Here is a 15,792-nt window from a genome sequence, read left to right on the forward strand (position 1 = left end):
GAAGTGTTAGCTCCAGGTGGAGAATGGTGTGAGCAAAGATACAGGGGTGAAAAAGGTCTGTGCTTCTAGAACTTGGAGCTAGGCTCTCGGTGCAGCACCTGCCAGAGCGGAACCCATTCTGGAGGCAGGCTAGAGTCTAGTGCTTGTCACATAATGTATAAATAACTGGGGGATCTTGTGAAGATCCGGATTCTGATTCAGTAGGCCTAACACGCTCCTAGATCGTGCCAGTGCTGCTGGTGCATGGGCCAGAAGGACCAGGGCACGAGGAATGGAGTTAGTCTCACTACACCATGTACTGTCTGATCTTGGACACACGACTAATCTCTCTAAACCTCGGTTTTCTGTTCTGTAAATAGATAAAAATGGTGTCTACCTCATAAAGTGGCTGAGAGTATTGAATGAGAGTGCACGCAAATAGCTCTGTATGGTGCCAGGATAATATGAAGGCTCAATAATAATGTTTCAGATGGGCATCTGGCTTGCTCAGTTGGTAAAGCATCTGACTTCGGCTCAGGTCAGGATCTCACGATTCGTGGGTTCCAGCGCCATTTGTGGGTTCGAGTGCAGCATAGGGTTCTGTGTTGACAGCTTAGAGCCTGGAGCCTGCTTCGGATTCTGTGTTTCCCTCTCTCTCTCTCTCTCTACCCCTTCCCAGCTCACGCTCAGTCTCTCTCTCTTTCAAAAATAAATGTTAAAAAAAATGTTTCAGAGAAGTTAAGTACCTTGCTGGCAGATGCACAGCATGTAGGTGACAGTGTCACTCTCCTCATAGGAGCTTATGCCCTCCTACATCTTTAAATGCTACCCACCGGAATATGACCTCGAATGTAGACCTCAAGCCTAGCCCTCTTCGTTCACCTCCAGACCCTTATATCCAACTGCCTAACTGAGCTCTCTTTGATGTTTTAAAGGCAACTTGCATTAGTTTCCTATTCTTGATGTAAGAAATTACCGCAAACTTAAAGCATAAGCCTAAAACAGCACAGATTTATTCTCCTACAGTTCTGGAGGTCAGAAGTCTAAAATCAATCTCAATAGGCTAAAGTCAAGGTGTCATTGATTCCTTCTGGAGGCTCTGAGGGGAGAATCTGTTTTCTTTTAGCTTCTAGAAGTTGCTTGAATTCCTTGGCCCCTTCCTCACATCTGTAACCTCTTCTTTCTATTGTCACATGTAGTGCTTTTCTGGGGTCAAATCTCCCTGTGCTTCCCTCTTGTAAGGATACATGTGATTACATCTCGGGCCCACCTGGATAATCCCAGATACTCTCCCTGTCTCAGTACTTAATGTAATCATTTCTGCAGAGTCCCTTTTGCCATATGCAGTAATATTCACAGGTTTCAGGGATTCACTTTACCATATACCTCAAGCTCAATATTCCCCAAACTGAGCTCATTATGTTGCGATATTTTCCAGTCAGAACGATATCAACCATCCAATCATTCACCTCCCTCGCCCTGTACCAGTAAACTCACTGCGAGTTGACTAACTTGACATCTATTCCCAATCTCCCTTTTCCACTTTTTTTCTAAAGAGCATACAAAAGCTAAACAGTTGATCTTCCAGCTTTCCCATCAGGCCACTTATGTGAGCCAGTTATGTCTGCTGGGGGAGGAGAGTGGTTTGGGAAAGGGACTGTTGTCTTGAATTTTGTCCCTTTTTGCAATTCTTCCTGTCTTGGACTTGATCATGAAGCATGGAGCTGGATTCAGTTGTGAGGAAAAAGAGCTTCATGTTGGCCCTGGCGTCACTGAACTGCCACACAAATCCCTCTTACTTCTCGAATTCTTACAATCTTTTTATTGTCTCAGGAAACTTTTTATCTGAGGAAATGTGCCCACACATACATGTACACACCACTCTTATGTGTTTAAGCCACTGTTGGTCAGTTTGTCTGCTCATTCCATGGAAGTATTTCTAACTGCTATTGCCTATTTCTAACTGCTAATTGCTATTGTCCTGTCTTTTGAGCTTCATCTCTCTCACATGCATCCCCTCTGAAACTTTCTTCACTCTATGTCACTGGTCTGCTTTCAGGCTGTGGCACAGGAGAACACACATTCTCTCCTGTCATCATGCCTTAATGCATTCTGTTCCTTCATCTGGAATATTCTTCCTTCGCCCTATTAAAAAACAAAATTCAACTCAGTAAAGGAAATAGAGAGAGCGAGCGAGCAAAAGCATGCATGTGCGTGAGCAGGGGAGAGGCAGAGAGAGAGGGAGACAGAGGATCTGAAGTGGGCTCCACGCTGTAAGCCCCAGTGTGGGGCTTGAACTCATGAACTGTGAGATCATGCCCTGATATGAAATTGAACGCATAACTAACTGAGCCACCCAGGTGCCCCTCAACTCAGTAAATTATATAGCTCTTATACAGTGATTCATGAATCAAGCAGCATCCAATCTTGCAGATTGGAAAGAGCTCTGGAGAGCTGTACAAAATGAAAGACTTTCAGAGGCAGGTGGGAGCAGCAACAAGAGGTTGTACTAGGCAAAAAAGCAGGTTGGTCATTGCTAGGTTACTTTCCTTTAGGAAATGGCAAGGGTCTAGTAGGCAAATTACCTACCTAGTGCTGATTAGGCAATTGCTGATTTACTAGTTTCAGATTCTATTTCTGGGAGAGCTGACACTAATGAGTGCTGGTTTGGCAGTGTGGGGCTTCACATAAGTGACTCCATTTTGGGCCTGCTGTCTCGTTTTTAACATCCTTTTAGGCTACTTAACTATCAATCCATTAGCTCTCAGATCAAACACCATTTCCCCAGAAAAGTCTTCCCTGGACTTGTCCTGTCTTACCCTGTGCACCAGTCAGCTGAGTGCAGTTTTACATTTATTTGCATGATTACTTAATTCCCCTACTAGGAATTCACTCCATGGGGGCAGGGAACTTGTCTGGTTTTACTCACCATGGTAGCAGCAGCAGCTGGCACAATCTATGTGCTTAGTATTTGTTGAATGGTGTGAGTGTCTTAAACAGGATTCTAGCTTGAGTTTCTCCTACCCCTGAGTCCCTCCTTTTTACCTATGGTATACCACCCAGAATGAATAGACCTGGGGCATGGGGAGAAATTGCTGAAAAGGGCCAATCTCAGTTTCCTAAGGGTCTTCAGGCTGGAAAACCTGAGCAGGTAGAACAGTACACAACTTGATGAAGAAGGTTTTGATAAACCACATGATCTGGCCTCTCTTTTCTAAACAGTTAATTCATTATGCTCTCAGTTCTGGTGCATTGTTGGTGTCTGAAAATTCTCCCGGCCACTGTAACAAGCTTCTTAGAAGGTGCTCAGATTTTGATTATTCCACAAACCATAGCAGCTCTGTGGATTCTGAGTGCCTAGAGACTTATTTTTATTTTTTATTTTTAAAATATTTTATCTATTTTCATCATGATAAGTATACTCTTTTTTAAATTAGAAAAAGTTTTTTTTATTTTTTATTTTAGAGAGAGCTTGCAAGCAGGGGAGAGGTGCAGAGGGAGATAGAGAATCTTAAGAAGGCTCCATGCTCAGTACGGAGCCCAATGCAGGACTCAATCCCATGACCCTAGGATCATGACCTGAGCTGAATCAAGAGTGGAACGCCCAATTAATGGAGCCATCCAGACACCCCAGTAAGTGTACTCTTTATTCCCCATCCCCAACCTATCTCCCCCTGGTAACCATAAGTTTGTTCTCTATAGTTAAGAGTCTATTTCATGGTTTCTCTCTCTCTTCTCTCTCTTTTTCCCTTTGCTTGCTTCTTTCTTTCTTTCTTTCTTTCTTTCTTTCTTTCTTTCTTTCTTTCTTTCTTTCTTTCAGGGAGAAAGAGAGCACATGCAGGGGAGGGGCAGAGAGAGAGGGACACAGAGGATCTGAAGTAGCCTCTGAGCTGACAGCAGAGAGACCAATATGGGGCTTGAACCCATGAACCATGAGATCATGACCTGAGCTGAAGTCCATCGCTTAACTGACTGAGCCACCCAGGTGCCTCCACTCAATTTTGTTTCTTAAAGTCCACATCTGAATGAGGTCATATGGTATTTGTCTTCCTCTGACTAATTTATTTTGTTCAGAATTATACTCTCTAGCCATATTGTTGCAAATGGCAAAATTTCATTCTTTATTATGGCTGAATAACATTCCATTATGTATATACCACTTCTTCTTTATCCATATATCTATCACTGGATACTTGGGCTGCTTCCATAGTTTGGCTATTGTAAATAATGCTGCAATAAAAATAGGGATGCGTGTATCCCTTTGAATTAATTAGTGTTTTTGTATTTTTTAGGTAAAAACTGGTAGTGTGATTGCTGGATTGTAGAGAGTTCTATTTTTAACTTTTTGAGGAACCTCCATACAGCAGTATGTATGTATTCCATAGTAGGTGCACCAGTTTGCATCCCACCAACTGTGCATGAGGGTTCCTTTTGCTCCACATCCTGGTCAACACTTATTGTTTCTTGTGTTGTTGATTTTAGCCATTCTGACAGGTGTGAAGAAGTGATATCTCACTGTAGTTTTGATTTGCAATTCTCTGGTGATGAATAGTGTTAAGCATCTATACATGTGTCTGCTGGCCATCTGTATGTCTTCTTTAGAAAAATGTCTGTTCATGTCTATTGCCCATTTTAAAAATTGGGTTATTTGTTTTTTTGGGTACTGAGTTGTATCAGTTCTTTATATGTCTTGAATACTAACCCTTTATTGGATATGTTGTTTACAAACATCTTCTCCCATTCTTTAGTTTGCCTTTAGTTTTGTTGATTGTTTCCTTTACTGTGCAGAAACTTTTTACTTTGATATAGTCAATAGTTTAGTTTTGCTTTTATTTCCCTTGCCTCAGGAGACCTATTTAGAAAAATGTTGTGATAGCTGATGTTAGAGAGATTGCTCCCTATGCTCTCTTCAAGGACTTTTATGGTTTCAGGCTTCACATTTAGGCCTTTAATACATTTTGAGTTTATTTTTGTGTATGGTGAAGAAAGTGATCCATTTTCCTTCTTTTGCATGTGGCTGCCCAGTTTTCCCAACACCGTTTGTTGAAGAGACTCTTTTTGCCATTGTATATTCATTCCTCCTTTGTCGAAGATTAATTGACCATATAATTGGGGGTTATTTCTGGGTTTCCTGTTCTATTCTATTGATTTGTGTGTCTATTTTTATGCCAACTCCATACTAGTTTAATTACTACTGCTTTGTAATGTAACTTGAAATCTGGAATTGTGATTCCTCTCGTTTTGTTTTTCTTTCTCAAGATTGATTTGGCTATTTCAGGTCTTTTGTGGTTCTATGCAAATTTTAGGATTGTTTGTTCTAGTTATGTGCAAAATGCTGTTGGTATTTTGATAGGGATTGCATTAAATCTGTAGATTGCTCTGGGTAGTATAGACATTTTAATAATATCTGTTCTTCCAATTCATGAGCATGGAATGGTTTTCTATTTCTTTGCGTCATCTTGAATTTCTTTCATCAGTGTTTTTTAGTTTTCAGAGTCCTGGTCTTTCACCTCTTTAATAAGTTTATTTCTAGATGTTTTATTGTTTTTGGTGCAATTGTCAGTAAATGGGATTCTTTTCTTATAATAATAGTGTATAGGAATGCAACAGATTTCTGTACATTGATTTTGTATCCTGTGACTTTAATGAATTAATTCATCAGTTCTAGTAGTTTTTTGATGGAATCTTTAGGGTTTTCTATCTATAGTATCATGTCATCTGCAAACAGTGAAGTGAGAGTTTTACTTCTTCCTTACCAGTTTGGATGCACTTTTATTTCTTTCTATTGTCTAATTGATGTGGCTATGACTTCCAGTGCTATGTTAAATAAAAGTGGTGAAAGTGAGGGCAACTAGGTGGCTCAATTGGTTGAGCATCTGACTCTTTATTTAAGCTTAGATCATGATCTCATGGTAATGGGATCTAATCCCATGTTGGGCTTTGCGCTCAAGCTCAGGGCCTGCTTGGGATTTTTTCTCTTTCTTTCACTATGCCCCTCCCCTCCCTCTCAAAATAAATAAATAAACTTAAAAAAAGGGGAAAAAAGTGGTGAAAGTAGACACCCTTGTTGTGTTCCTACCTTAGAGGGGAAAAGCCCTCAGTTTTCCACCATTGAATATGATGTTGATTGTACATTTTTCATATAAGATCTTTATTATGTTGAGATATGCTCCCTCTAGACCTACTTTGCAGAGGGGTTTTTATCATGAATAGATGCACTTTGTCAAATGCTTTTTCTGCATCTATTGAGATGATCATATGGTTTTTATCTTTTCTCTTATTGATGTGACATATCACATTAATTGTTTTGCAAATATTAAACTAATCTTGCATTCTGGGAATAAATCCTGTTTGAACGTGGTGTTTGATTTTTTGAAATATATTGTTGGATTCAGTTTGCAAATGTTTTTGCTGAGGATTTTTCATCTATATTAATTAGAATCATTGGTTTGCAGTTTTTTTTTTTTTTTTTGGTGATGTCTTTATCTGGTGTTGGTGTCAGGGTGATACTGGCCTCATAGAATGAATTTGGAAGTTTCCCTTCCTCTTGTATTTTTTGAATAGTTTAAGAAGAATGGGTATTATTGCCCCCTCCCCTTTTTTTGGTATTAGTTCTTCTTTAAATGTTTGGTAGAATCCACCTGTGAAGCTCTCTTGTCCTGGATTTTTGTTTTTTGGGAGTTTTTTTTTTTTTTTTTTTACTGATTCAATTTCATTCCTGGTGATGGTCTGGTTTTGGTAGATGATACATATCTAGGAGTTTATTCATTTCTTGTAAGTTGTCCAATTTGTTGGCATATAGGTTTTCATAATATCTTGTTATAATTGTTTGTATTTCTGTGATGTTGGTTGCTATTTCTCCTCTTTCATTAGTAATTTTGTTTATTTGGGTCCTATCTCTCTCTCTGATTTTAAAATGAGTCTTGATAGAAGTTTATCAATTTTGTTGATCTTTTCAAAGAACTAGCTCCTGGTTTCATTGATCTTTTCAACTGTGTGGGTTTTTTTTTGTTGCTGTTGTTGTTATTGTTGTTGGTTCGTAATCCTCTATTTCTGATCTGATTGTTATTATTTCCTTCCATCTGCTGATTTGGGTTTTGTTTGTTCTCTTTTTATCTCCTTTAGGTATAAGGTTAGGTTGTTTACTTGAGATTTTTCTTGTTTTGTTTTAGGTAGGCTTGTACTGATATAAACTTCCCTCTTAGAACTATTTTTGCTATAGCCCCCAAATTTTGTACTGTTGTGTTTTCATTTTCATTTGTTTCCATGTAATTTTGACTTCTTCTTAGATTTCTTGGTTGACCCATTCATTATTTAATAGCATGTTATTTAACCTCCATACATTTGTGCTCTTTCCAGATTTTTTCTTTTTCAGATTTTTTCTTGTGGTTGACATCTAGTTTCATAGTACTGTGGTAAAAAAAATGCAATGTATGACTTCGATTTTGAGACTTGTTTTGTGGTCTGTGATCTATTCTGGAAAATGTTCCATGTGCACTTGAAAAGAATATGTATTCTGTTTTAGGGTGGAATGTTCTGAATGTATCTGTTAAATCCATCTGATTCAGTGTGTCACTCAAAGCCACTGTTTCCTCATTGATTTTCTGTTTGGATGATCTGTCCCTCAATGTAAGTGAGGTATTAAAGTCTCCTACTATTATGTTACTACTGTTGATTATTTCTTTTATGTTTGTTATTAACTGTCTTATATATTTGGGTGCTCCCATGTTGGTTGCATAAATATTTGCAATTGTTATATCATCTTGTTGGATTGTCCCCTTTATTATATATTGTGTCCTTCTTTGTCTCTTGTTACAGTCTTTGTTTTAAAGTTTATTTTGGGGTGCCTAAGTGGCTTAGTCAGTTAGGCATCTGACTCTTGGTTTCGGTTCAGGTCATAAGCTCACAGTTGTGACGTGTCACAACTGTGAAATTGAGCCCACATGGGGCTCTGTGCTGGGTGTAGAGTCTGCTTGGGATTTTCTCTCTCTGCCCCTCCCTTGCTCACTGCATGCTCTCTCTCTCATACACACACATACACAAAACAAATAAACTTAAAAATATTTAAAGTCCATTTTATCTGATATGAATATTGTTGCTTCAGTTTTCGTTGAGCATCATTTGCATGATAAATGTTTCTTCATGTCCTCACTTTTAATTTGCAGGTGTCTTTTGGTCTAAAGTGAGTCTCTTGTACACAGCATATAAATGAGTCTTGTTTTTTTTTTGTTTTTTTAAATCCACCCTGTCATCCTAATGCTTTTTTATTGGAGCATTTAGTCCATTTACATTCAAGGTAATTATTGATGGATACATATTTATTTCCATTGTTATGTGTTTTGTAGTTGTGTCTATAGATTTTCTTTGATCCTTTCTTCTCTTGCTCTCTTCCATGGTTTGTTTGCTTTCTTTAGTGATGTATTTAGGTTTCTTTCTCTTTATTACTTGTATATCTATTACTGATTTTTGATTTGTGGTTACCATGAGGTTTGTATATAACATCTTCTGCATATAGCCATCTATATTAGGTTGATGGAAGCTTAAGTTTAAACACATTCTTTACTCCTCTCTTTCTCATGTTTAGGTATATGGTGTCATATTTTATATCATTTTATTGTATGAATTCCTTGACTGATTTTTTCCAGAAAAATTCATTTTTACTGGTTTTGTGTTTTTTACTTTTCATACTTTCACTTATATTCTTTCTTTTTCACTCAAAGATTCCCCTTTAATATTTCTTGTAGGGCTGGGTTAGTGGTCATGAACGCCTTTAGTTTTGTTTGTCTGAGAAACTCTTTATTTCTCCTTCTATTCTGGCCTTGTTGAATAAAGTATTTTTGGCTGCAGATTTTTCTCTTTTAGCACTTTGACTATATCATGTCACTACTTTGGTCTACAAAATGCAGATGTTATTAGACTTGATGGAGTCCCTGAGTTCCCGCAGACTATTCTCAATTTGCATAATTTCCTTTTCTCTCCTTTGCTGAGCTTGATTACTTGCCATTACTCTGTCTTCCAGCTCAATTTATTCCTCTGCTCCATCAAACCTGCTATTTTTTCCATCAACTATATTTTTAATTTCATTTATTGTGTTCTTGATCTCTGATTGATTCTTTTTTTGTTTCTGTCTCACTGATGTCCCCCATCTTTTCTCAAGTCCAGTGAGTATCTTTATGAACATTACTTTAAATTCTTTATCAGGCATATTATATTTATCTTGCTTAGGTCTATTGCTGTGGTTTGGTCCTGTTCTTTCATTTGACATGTATGTCTCTGTCTCCTCATTTTGTGTGAGTGTCTGTGTGTGTTTCTGTGTGTTAGTAAAGTCAGCTACTTCTCTTGCTGTTAACGATAACAGCCTTATGAAGAAGAGGTCCTGTAGTGCCCTGCAGTACAGTGTCCCTGTGTCCCCCTGTACCCTAGTGCCTGACATTTCAGGAAGTGTCTCCTCTGTGTTTTGCATGTGCTCTGCTGTTGTCTTGGTCTCTTTTTCCTTCAGTCCAGTTGTCTGCAGAGGCTCTCTTTGCCTGTTGTGGGCAGCAAAGTGTGCAGTGATCTGCTTGCAAAAGGAGATGTATTCCTGCTGCCACCAGAACTGAGGTCCTGCAAAACACGTGGGTCAGGAGATGTGGTGTTGTTAGGATTTGCACTGGTCTTCTGAGGGAGAGAGGGCCACAGCACCAAGACTTAGACTCATGTGCCTGGGAAAGGCAGATCTAGTGAAGCCTGGGATTGGGGGTGGGGGGCAGGTCTTGGTAAGGAGCGTGGGCACCTCTGGTTCCTACAGGTGGCAGTTTATGCTGGGGAGGTGGGAGGGGGGAATGGCACCTGCCAGCTCCTTTAATTCTGGAGGGGTCTCCCAGTGATTCTTGACCCTCTGGACTATGCTTTGAGATGAACAAATCACTCTCCCTCCCATCTGCCCCTGGCATTTTCCAACTTGCTTGTTCTATTGTATCTGCTGTTTCTAGTGCTGTCTCTTTAAGGGAGGGAACTCTGCTTCCTAATGCCTTCCCAGCTCTCCCAGAGCTGATTTTTTATTTATTTTTATTTTTTATTTTTAATTTTTCCAGTGTTTGATATTTTATTTTTTATTTATTTATTTATTTATTTATTTTACAAATAGTTTATTGTCAAATTAGTTTCCACATAACACTCAGTGCTCATCCCCACGTGTCCTCCTCCATGCCCATCCCCCCTTCCCCCCCACATCCATCAGTCCTCAGTTTTTGTCAGCATTCAAGAGTCTCTCATGGTTTGCCACTCTCCCTTTCCCCCACCGTTTCCCCCCTTCTTCTCCCCCTTGTTCCTCCGTCAAGTTCCTCCTAATCCTCCTACACGTGCAAACATATGATATTTGTCCTTCTCTGCCTGACTTATTTCGCTCAGCATAACACCCTCAAGGTCCATCCATGTTCAGAGCTGATTTTTTAAATTCCAGGCTTTAAGTGCTACTGATTTTAAGAACTCAGTCCCCCTCTTAATTTCTTTTTAATTTTTTTAAATTTTTTTAAAATTTATTATTTATTTTTGAGAGAGAGAGAGAGAGAGAGAGAGGCAGCATGAGCAGGGGAGGGTCAGAGAGAGAGGGAGATACAGAATCTGAAACAGGCTCCAGGCTCTGAGCTAGCTGTCAGCACAGAGCCCGACGTGGGGCTCGAACCCACGAACCGTGAGATCATGACCTGAGCTGAAGCTGGACGCTCAACCGACTGAGCCACCCAGGTGCCCCAGTCCTCCTCTTATTTTCAAAGGCAAATGTTACTGAGTTTCCTCCTCCCTGTTTATGGGCTCTGAGGTGTGAGAGGTGAGGGGCCCCCTCCCCACTGCTGAAAGTCATGGTCTGTTCACTCCCAGATTGTGTCTTTGCCCTTCCTACCTTTTTCATTGTGGCCTCTTATTTGCTTTTAGTTGTGGAGTTCGTTCTTCAGGCTTTGGGTCATTTTCTGGGTTATTTACACTGATATGGGTGTTACCTCATTGTATCTGTACGTTGAGGTGGGCTTAAGGTCTTCCTACTCTACCGTCTTTCCAGCTGACCTCTTGTTTTTGTTTTTAATTCTCGTATTTTTTGGAACTCAAAACAAAGATAATGATTAATAAATTATATGTTTTTATACCTCAGGATGATTGTACATTATGTCACTTGAAGGGTCATTAAAATCAGAAAGAAAGAATCAAATTCTAAGTTTAAAAATAAAAATGAGCAGTATTACATTTGGGTATTGTATTAGTTCCCTATTGCTACATGACCAATTACCTCAAAACTTGGTGGCTCAACACAAGAAACATTTATTATCTCATTGCTTCTGTGGTTAGGAATTCAAGAGTGGATCTGCTGGGTGGTTCTGGCTTAGGGTCTCTTGTGAGGTTGTAGTCAGGACGCCACTGGGGCTGTGGTCGAGTGAAGGCTTGACTGGAGCTGGATGATACACTTCCACGGTCAGCAGGCCTTAGTTCCTCCCCATGTGGACCTTCCTTTAGGCTGTGTGAGTGTCCTCAGGACACAGCAACTAGCTGCTTTTAGAGGAGTGATTCATGAACCAGTAAGAGCAAGTCATAATGCCTCCTGTGACCCAGTCTCTGAAGGTGTACATTGTCGCTTCTGGTTTGTTAGAACCTACCTGCTAAATCCAGCCCACCCTCAGAGGGCAGTTAGACTCGCCCTCTTGAAGGGAAGAATATCAAAGAATTTGTTGACCTGTTTTAAAACTACCATAGATGCCTCAGCCATGTTCTTAGGATATTGGGAACATGATTATATCTAGATGAAAAAAAAATCCCCAGACTCTTGTGGGAGGGCCCTTCATTTATCATGTCTAGTTCATCTTCCTTATCAGCGGTTGCCCTCTCATGTTATGTTTCTGCCTAAAGTATGCAGACCATATGTTAGGCTATGCATTTCAAGGGTGAATCAGAATAAGAGTTGCCTTGCTTAAGGACTAATGTATGCTGGCATCATGCTAAGCATTTCTGTTCTTTTTATCTTCACTGCCATCCTTTGAGATAAGTACTATGATGATCTCTACTTTGCAGGTGAGGAAACTTAGGCTCATGGCTGTTAAATAACTTGCCCAGGGCCACTCAGTAAGTTGAGGAGGTAGAATTTGCATTCAGGACTGTCTATCCTGACATCTAAGTGTTTCTCACCTTTCTGGAGCTCAAGATCTCCCAAAGCACACAACACATGGTCAATTGCTGGTACCGTGTGATGATTGTAGCAACTAGAGGTGTGTGCAAGGTGTAAAGGTGCACAAAGGAGGGAATAACCAAATCCCAGGCCTGGTGGTGCATCACCTACAGAGCCATCTTCTACAGTGTGGGTCTTCCTATCTGTAGGTAAAAGTTGAAGCTGTCATCCCGACCTTCCTGTGGTGGTCCCTGCTGGCTGCTTCAGCTTCGCTTCATCCGATGTCCTCCACTAAACCTATCCTAGCCACATGGAACTTCTCACTCTTTTCTGGATGCACTGCACTCTTCATACATCTGTATCTCTGCATAGGTCATTCTGCTTTCCAAAATGCCCTTTCTTCTAGTCTGACAAATTCCCACAACTCCTTCATGACCCATCTCAAATAGTCTGAAATTTTTCCAGAGCACTTTGGGCAGGCTTCTTTTAGAGAATGTACCAGTAGCTTTTGTAATTGTAGCCCCAATGGCAGCTATGGCCTCCAAGATTCTTAAAATCTAGGTAAAATTGACCTTGCCTAAACATTTCCTCCCAATTTGACAGCTTTATGAGCCGAAGCCCTCTCTCATCCTTCTGTAGATTCTCAGACTTACATTTTCACATCACCTCTTTTCTCCTGGACTTCCTACTTCCTCACCTCTGGCCTGTATTTTCACCTTGTAATCCAGCTGAAGAATTTTGCTCCTTCAGTGGTTTCCAGGCAAAATTTGCTCACACAACAGTACTTATGAAAGCAGAGGGCTTTACTGAAGAGCTGCCGGCGTGGGGGGGAGGGGTTCACATAGCAAATCTTTTAAAGTCCCTGGGAATCACCCTGACCCTCTTTAGTCCTCTTTGGTTACCTGGCCATGGGGTGTTCCCCCCTCTTCCCTTTCCTGATACAGTATCAGTCCCCCAGTTTCTCTGATCTTCCCTTACTCTCAGAAGCAACAAAGGGCTTCCAGAGCTTTTCTCACGTAGAGCAGTTCTAGGGCACTTTCTCCTCATGGCCTCTCCTTCTACCCAAGAGCTTTTCAAAGTGTTTTCCCAAACAAAGTCAAGTCCTGTCCAAAAAGAAATTCTGGAGCTAGCAGTTAGGATAGTAATTTCCACATCCCTTTCCCTAACTGTGTGTTTGTGAGTGTTTTTCCCATGGTCTGAATCAGGTCTTATTTGGTTCATTTTGGTTATCCCAGCTCCCTGCACAGGGGCCTTAGTAACATTCTTGAGTAAATGAATTGACAATTGATGAGAATGATTGACTGAAAAAATGGAATAAAAGAACAAAGAGGTTGATGTTAATTTGATCTGATGGTTCCCAGGACCTTTACAGTGCAAAAGAAAGAGGCTGACTCAGGGTCTAAGCCCTAACTGTAGTTTTGGGGTTGCCTCTAACTTGCTGTGTATCCATGGGCAGGTGTCTTTTCCTCTCTGTACCTTGGCTGCAAGATGAGGAGGTGGCTTCTAATTATTCCTTTGTGTTCCATCAACCACACTTTGTTCTAATCCCCACCTGATATCTGAAGCTTCACACTGGGGACCTGGCTGGCCTGCTGGGTAGCTTATTATTAAAACTCACCTGCCTGGCTAAGAAGTGCTTTCAAGTTATTGCAGCGGGGCTGGGGTGGGGGTGGGGGATACTGGGAAAAGTTTTCAATTAGCCATAAGCTTGCCTTGGATAAACTTCATTGGCTATGATACTGCCACTGCACAAGAAGTGATTTCAAAGCAGAAGGCCAGCCTAGAATTGTTCTAGCCCGTGGTTCTTATTCAGCGATGCCAGGTTTCCCTACCTGCACATTCCTCATCCTCCTCTAATGCCTTAGCAAGTTGGATGATGAATGAGCTGCTTTTTATCCCTCACCAGCTTTATGTATTAAATCCCATCCATCCTTTCCTATTCCCAGCCCTCAAGCAGGTGTGCATGTGTTGCATGTGCACAAATACATCCTGCATGCATCTGTACACACCTGCTTCCTTAACCAGGTTTATTGTCTCTGGAATTTCTTGAAACTTTCTGTAGGATTTCTGAAGGGATTAAGGACCCCATGTCATATACTTGGTAAGGCTTTGGTCATCACTGCCTCTTCATTGTTTGGGACCTTACAACTTGAGCTACCTGTCATGAGTCCTCAGAGGCAAGAGTTTGTGAGAGCTAAATGATCAGTTTTCATTTATTTCTAGTTCACTGATGTCACTAAGCCACTGTGCCAGCAACTTATATTTTTGAGTGTTAAAGGATATCCAATGGATTTTTTTCTATAATGTATTTTGTTGTTACTGCCAGGACCCTTATTTCAGTTATCTTTGCCTTTAGGTGTTGTGGGGTAACTTAAAAGAAGGCAAAAAAGGTATAACCCACAGAATCTTAGAATATTTGATTGGTGCCCGGCTCCATGTGACTAGGACACGATTAAAGACAATTATCCTATTATTAGCATGCATTTACCTATGCTAAACATCAAGCTAAATGTGAGACAAAGATATTTATGTAAATGTTATGAGTACAGCATTGGACAGGTTAAGAAACTTGCTCACGTGGGGCGCCTGCCTGGCTCAGTTGGTAGAGTGTGCAACCCTTGATCTCAGGGTTATAAGTTTGAGCCCTATATTGGGTGTAGAGATTGTTTAAAAATAAAATATTAAAAAAAAGAAAAGAAAAGAAACTTGCTTAGGTATCCATAGCTGTGGATGGAGCTGGGATTCACACCAGTCCATCAGATGTTAGTATCTGCATTCCTAAGCACTAACACTACTTTTTTTCTTGCAGCTCTCAATTTGATATTCTGAAGAAGAATTATATAAGGGAAAAAACCCCCCAAAACCAAAAAAACCTCTTTCCATATTAGCCCCAGAGCTTTGTCCTTGACTTGGAAGTGTTTGCCATGGGGTCTCTTCCAAACTTGTCTTCATGAGTGCTCCATGCTTTGTAGAACTCTGAGTGTAAGCCCAGAAGAACCAGACTTCATTGAGTATCTTTTTTTTTTTAAATGTTTTATTTATTTCTAGGAGAGAGAGAGAGACAGCGTGAGCAGGGGAGGGTGAGAGAGAGAGGGAGTCACAGACTGAAACAGGCTCCAGGCTCTGAGCTGGCAGTCAGCACAGAGCCCGACGCGGGGCCCGAACCCACGAACCGCGAGATCATGACCTAAGCGAAGTCGGACACTTAACCGACTAAGCCACCCAGGCGCCCCTTCATTGAGTATCTTAATGTTTGGATCCTTCCCCTTATCCACGTCAGAAGATCATACCAATATTAACATTATATAGACCCTGGATATCAACTGGGAGAAAGATAAAAGGAAACTATTATTCTATTTAAAAAATTTTAAAACTTTTACTGTTATTATTTTAATGTTTATTTTTGAGAGAGAGAGAGAGAGAGAGAGAGAGAGAGAGAGAACATGAAAGGGGAGGGACAGAGAGAGGGCAATACAGATTCTGAAGCAGACTCCAAGCTGTCAGCATAGAGCTCGACGTGGGGCTTGAACTCACAAGCCATGAGATCATGACCTGAGCTAAGGTTGGATGCTTAACTGACTGAACCACCCAGGTGCCCTGAAAGCAAGCTATTCTAAGAGCAGAAGAACTGCTGATTATCACCAGGTGAGGTGATTTCATTGGAAGAAAACATATATGACATT

The 15,792-nt window shown here is 40.5% G+C and overlaps 1 pseudogene; it reads right to left on the bottom strand.

The window, feature by feature from the left end:
• Positions 1-13,734: 13,734 nt before the first annotated feature.
• Positions 13,735-13,866, bottom strand: LOC120229655 (annotated as a pseudogene).
• Between the last annotated feature and the right edge of the window lie 1,926 nt (positions 13,867-15,792).

Source organism: Hyaena hyaena, unplaced genomic scaffold (genome assembly GCF_003009895.1).
Source record: "Hyaena hyaena isolate Hyena2069 unplaced genomic scaffold, ASM300989v1 scaffold_34, whole genome shotgun sequence".
Lineage (NCBI taxonomy): Eukaryota > Metazoa > Chordata > Mammalia > Carnivora > Hyaenidae > Hyaena > Hyaena hyaena.